This window comes from Panthera leo, chromosome E3 (assembly GCF_018350215.1).
Source record: "Panthera leo isolate Ple1 chromosome E3, P.leo_Ple1_pat1.1, whole genome shotgun sequence".
Classification (NCBI taxonomy): domain Eukaryota; kingdom Metazoa; phylum Chordata; class Mammalia; order Carnivora; family Felidae; genus Panthera; species Panthera leo.
Window position 1 is genome coordinate 26,305,536 of NC_056694.1, and position 5,901 is coordinate 26,311,436.

Genomic DNA, 5,901 nt, shown 5'->3' on the forward strand with positions numbered 1-5,901 from the left:
AATGCTGGCATCTGCAATGCCATATGTTCAGGGCTATTGTTTCCTTGTGACTAAAATTTTAAGTTTTATTTTACATGATAGGCAGAGTATTGCTTAAGATTTCCGTTACAGCAAAAACCACATGCAATAAATACCTCATCATAAACTTACATGGAATTGATAGCTCTGAACCTTTTAGTAAGCCTAAGTTATGGTTTCACGTAATCAGTTTGTGTCTTAATTATCTTCAGAATCCTTTTTAAAGTACTGAGTTTTGTAACAGACCATCGGAGCCTTTCTTCTGTTGTTTTCCTTCCTTTCACAGGCTCTAAACCTTTCCTCGGGAGTAACCTGGAGTTTAAAGCTGGGTACCTGTTTTGGAAAGCTGTGCTCTGCTAAGAGTATTCCCATCCCCACCCCCAACCCGCCATTAATCAAAACGATGGACCCCTTGCTCTGAGGAGCAAAGTGTGCTTTCCACAGTTTACACATTTCTATATATTTGTCCCTTTGCCAGATCATTTTCTTGCTGTTCCCCAAAGTTACCATTAACATGTGATACTTTTGTACCTGTGAGACAAATGAGCCTTTCTGGCTAATAACTAGTATCACAGAATTTTGAGTAACCAAAAGTTCACTCTATCCTCACTTGAAAAAAATTCTAATTGTTGGTATTTTTACCTACTGCACTTATTTATATGTTTTTGCTTTCACCATGCTTCTGAGAACAGTCAAGTTTGTGTGTGTGTGTGCGCGCATGTGTGTGTACAAACGTAAGTGTGTGAGATGGAAACTCCATTTTCTTTCCCTGTTATAAAATTGATACTGAAGTATGCTAATATATTCATTTTGGTTAAATGCTGCTGATTTGCATACCTCTTACTTGAATGTTTTTATATATTTTGATAACTTTAATAACTTCAAGTGATGTCTGTATAATTGTCGAAGTACAGGTCTCTCTAACAAATGTGCCTTAAAACTGATTAAACAGTGTCTTGAAGGTTTTAAAATGTGTTTGCGTATATTTGAATTCCTGGAGGTTTCTTGTCAGCAATGAAGTGATTGTGGAAAACTAATAGTTTGTAAAGTTGTTCTTTGCCTTTTCCTAGAATCACAGAAGTGTTTTTTTTTTTTTTGTTTTTTTTTAAGTTTATTTATTTTGAGAGAGAGTGTGCACAAGGAAGGGGCAGAGAGAGAATCCCAATCAGGCTCCATGTTCAGCACAGAGCCCAGTGGGGCTCAATTCCCCCAACCATGAGGTCATGACCTGAGCTGAAGTCAACTGACTGAGCCACCCAGGCGCCCCAAATGACAGAGGGTTTAATGCAGTCATCAGATGAGTGCTTTTAAGACTCCTTGGCTCTACCGAAGCCAGGAAGGAGTATAGGTATGTGTTTTAAACTAAAAACACATAAAATTATTTCAAGCACTCCTCTCCCAATCCTCCACCCCCCAGAGGGAACCACTGCTAATGATGTTTATTTTCTTTTCCCAGAAAATTATAATACATATTCAAATAGATATATATGTGTGGTTGAATGCATGAAAAATGTATATTTCTGAGCTTCTCCCTTTTTCCTCCTTAATAACATCTTGAAGATCTTTCCATATAAATAGCCACATAGCATCCCATTGTATCTTTTTAATAGCTACAAAGCATCCCATTGTATCATTGTGTACTTCCATAAGGATATGTTCCTTGCTAGGTACTTTATTTTCAACTCACCAACACTGCCCTCCACCCTCTCCTGTTACAAACATGGGGAGTTTTAAAAGTCCCTCCAATCATGTCTCTATTGTCTCTATTTCCCTGTTCTGCTCCATTCTCCTAAAGAAGGTTCTTGTTACTATTATTTTTTTTTTTGCCTACAAAACAGGGCTTTATTGGAATTTAAAATTCTTAATTAAAATTTTTTTTAACATTTATTTATTTTTGAGAGACAGAGACAGAGCCCAAGGAGGGGAGGGGCAGAGAGAGAGGGAGACACAGAATCTGAACCAGGATCCAGGCTCTGAGCTGTTAGCACAGAGCCCGATGTGGGGCTTGAACTCACGAACCCTGAGATCATGACCTTGAGCTGAAGTCGGATGCTTAACCGACTGAGTCACCCGGGTGCCCCTAAAATTCATAAATTTTTAAATCAAAGGAATAAAATTTAAAACAAAACATATATATTTTTTTAACTTTCTATTATTTTCTATTCTTAGATTTTATTTCCAATTTTAATATAAATTCTAGTTAGTTAACATATAGTATAATACTGGTTTCAGGAGTAGAATTTAGTGATTCATCACTTACTTATAATATGCAGTGCTCAATGCAGCAAGTGCCCTCCTTAATGCCCATCACCTATTTTAGTCCATCCCACCCCCCACCTCCATTCTAGCAACCCTCAGTTTGCTGTCTTTAGTTAAAAGTCTCTTATGGTTTGCTTCTCTCCCTTCTCACCTCCCCTGTGTTCATCTGTTTTGTTTCTTAAATTCCACATATGAGTGAAATCATACGGTATTTGTCTTTCTCTGAATGACTTATTTTGCTTAGCATAATACACTCTGGCTCCATCCATATAGGTGCAAATGGCAAGATTTCATTCTTTTTGATGGCTGAGTAATATTCCATTATACATATGTCCATTATATATAATATCCATTATATATACACATATATACATGTATACACATATACATATACACACACGATCTTTTTTAAAAAAAATTTTTTTTAAGATTTTTTTTTTTAACGTTTATTTATTTTTGAAACAGAGAGAGACAGAGCATGAACGGGGGAGGGTCAGAGAGAGGGAGACACAGAATCTGAAACAGGCTCCAGGCTCTGAGCTGTCAGCACAGAGCCCGACGCAGGGCTCGAACTCACGGACCGCGAGATCATGACCTGAGCTGAAGTCGGCCACTTAACCAACTGAGCCACCCAGGCGCCCCTCAAAAAAATTTTTAAGGTTTATTTATTTTTGAGAGAGAGCGTGAAGAGGAGAGGGGCAGAGAGAGGGGGAGACACAGAATCCGAAGCAGGCTCCAGACCCTGAGCAGTCAACACAGCCCGAAGTGGAGCTCGAACTCATGAACTGTGAGATCATCACCTGAGTTCAAGTCAGACGCTTAACTGACTGAGCCACCCAGGTGCCCCAACACATCACATCTTCTTTATCCATACATCAGTTGATGGACATTTGGGCACTTTCCATAATTTGGCTGTTGTTGATAATACTGCTATAAACATTGGGATGCATGTGCCCTTTCAAATCAGTATTTTTGTAGACTTTGGATAAATATCAAAGGCTATAAATCTGCTTAAATTGCTGGGTCGTAGGGTAGTCCGTTTTTTAACTTTTTGAGGAAACTCCACACTGTTTTCCAGAATGGCGGCACCAGTTTGCATGCCCACCAACAGTGCATCAGAGGGTTCCCCCAGAACATGTTCTTGTTCTTTCTCAAGGCAGCCTTGCATGTTCTTGCAATCACAGAATATTCTCATCCCAGCAAAGAGAAGAATCCAGCTGGGCAAGGGTTTTGTTTGCATTAATTCTTAAGTTGGCAATATCTGATAGCAGCTACTCAGGAGTAAGTAATGATGAAGAAGACAATCCATTTTGCCAGAGTGGAGCTGCAAGGTCTGATCCCTGGGAAGACAGGATTTCTGAATGTATCTTCTTTATATAGGGTATGGCTTTATTAGTAAATTCCATTTTCTGTATTTTCTCTCCAATGCATGGGATGCTTAGGGACCTGGAACGGCTTTGCTACTTGCTTCGTGTCTTCACCTTTCTGAGATAAAATGCCCTTTAAAATGGAAAATAATACATATGGTTACTTTTATTTTTGAGAATGGAGTTAGGGACTAATATACTTTTTCTTTCTGAAATTTTGTTTTCTCCTTATAAAAATACTTGTTTGTTATAGAAAATATTGAGAACACTGAAAGGTACAGAGAAAAAAATCACATATAAGCACCATTTATTGACATTCACTGCTAATCTTGCCAAATTCCTCTTAAGATAGAAAGCACAAAGGGAGGGAGGATGGGATGAAAAGAAAGAAAAAAAATGTTGGTATTCTTTTCACTTACTGTGTTATTTCATGTTATCAAAAGTTCTTTATAAACATTTCAATGGGCTACATAACATCATAAAGATGGGTCATAATTTCTAACATTCCTTTGCTGCTTAACATTTTGTTTTCAATTTTTCCTGACAATAACTTGGACTTCCATAAATTTTTGTCAATGTGGGATGGGATTACACTAAAGGTTTAGTAAGAATGTTTTAGGGCTTTTGAGAGACAAGTTTACACTCAGCTTTACATTAGAAGGTCACATCATCCTCACACTAATTGCTTGGGTTTAAAAAGCTATGGAATAGTTCGCCATAATTTATAATTACTGTACTGTGTTAGAAAAGTTTGAAACAACTGTATTAAATATTTTATTAAAATATAAATTATATTGGGGCGCCTGGGTGGCTCAGTCGGTTAAGCGGCTGACTTCAGCTCAGGTCATGATCTCGCGGTCCATGAGTTCGAGCCCCACGTAGGGCTCTGTGCTGACAGCTCAGAGCCTGGAGCCTGTTTCAGATTCTGTGTCTCCCTCTCTCTGAGTGTCCCCCGTTCATGCTCTGTCTCTCTCTGTCTCAAAAATAAATAAACGTTAGGGGCGCCTGGGTGGCGCAGTCGGTTAAGCGTCCGACTTCAGCCAGGTCACGATCTCGCGGTCCGTGAGTTCGAGCCCCGCGTCAGGCTCTGGGCTGATGGCTCGGAGCCTGGAGCCTGTTTCCGATTCTGTGTCTCCCTCTCACTCTGCCCCTCCCCCGTTCATGCTCTGTCTCTCTCTGTCCAAAAATAAATAAAAAACGTTGAAAAAAAAATTAAAAAAAAAATAAACGTTAAATTTTTTTAATATAAATTATATTAAATGTTTTATAACTTGGAAAAAATATATAGTTCAAGGGTGTAAAGTAGAAAGTGAAAGCCCCTTTCTTAACAATCCCAACCCTCAGAAGTTACTGAAATTAAATGTTTTGTTATATCTCCTTCCAGATACGCATCTTTGATTTTTTGCCTTCAAATATATATCCTACATTTGGAAAATTTCTGTTGGTTAGATCCCTTGATGTAGTCAGTGGATATGCGTTATTTAAAAAATATTCCACAAAATTTTTTTGATAAAAATTTTTAAGTAGTTTCAGGATCACAGAAAAATTGACAGTAAAGTGGAAATGACCCTTTTCCCCTACATGCATAGTCCCCCCGCATTCTCAACATCCGCCCACCGGAGTGGTACATTTGCCAGAATTGATGAGCCTGCACGCACACATTGGGCATTCACTTTCAAAAGCATGATATGGTTGCAAAATCTCCTTTTCCCCACCCCACACCCCTCAAAACAATTTGCATCAATAAAGATACACATCAATCGTAAAGCGGAGACAAACAACGAAACAAAAACCATGTTCTCTATACAAAACCTAAAATTAGAGAAAAAAACTAAGAATTTAAGTCGGCTGTTAGAACCATCACCTAGAGACACTATTGACCATGCGGTGAATTTAATTTCGTCAGGCAACTTCTACAAGTGGATGCAGGATGTGAGATACACATAGGGAAAACTCTCCTTCCATGTTGGTAAAACAAAGTACAACAGCTGTGACAATAAAGAGTTCCCTCTTGGCCCTCTTTCCCAGGAATCTACCCAGTCGGCATCTTGGGAAAAGCAATTTAGCATCCTCAACTCCCTAGCAACCCAAGTCTCCTTTAGAGACGTCGGACTCCTGAGTGATTGATGGTGATCATACCCAATATCATCTTTTCCTTTGCCCTTTCCAACCAATCGAATGGAAGCAGGGGCCTAGGGGCGTTCCCACCGCTGCCAGGGCGGGCAGTGTCTGTCTTACGTCTGCTGTGCGTCATCAG

The 5,901-nt window shown here is 39.1% G+C and overlaps 1 protein-coding gene across 1 annotated transcript in view; it reads left to right on the forward strand.

The window, feature by feature from the left end:
- TMC7 (transmembrane channel like 7) overlaps positions 1 to 987 on the forward strand; it is a 56,670-nt gene extending 55,683 nt beyond the window's left edge. The window contains exon 17 of the transcript XR_006197827.1: positions 305 to 987. The gene's annotated coding sequence lies outside the window, so the exon portion shown is untranslated. The remainder of the gene's footprint in view (positions 1 to 304) is intronic.
- Positions 988 to 5,901: the final 4,914 nt, after the last annotated feature.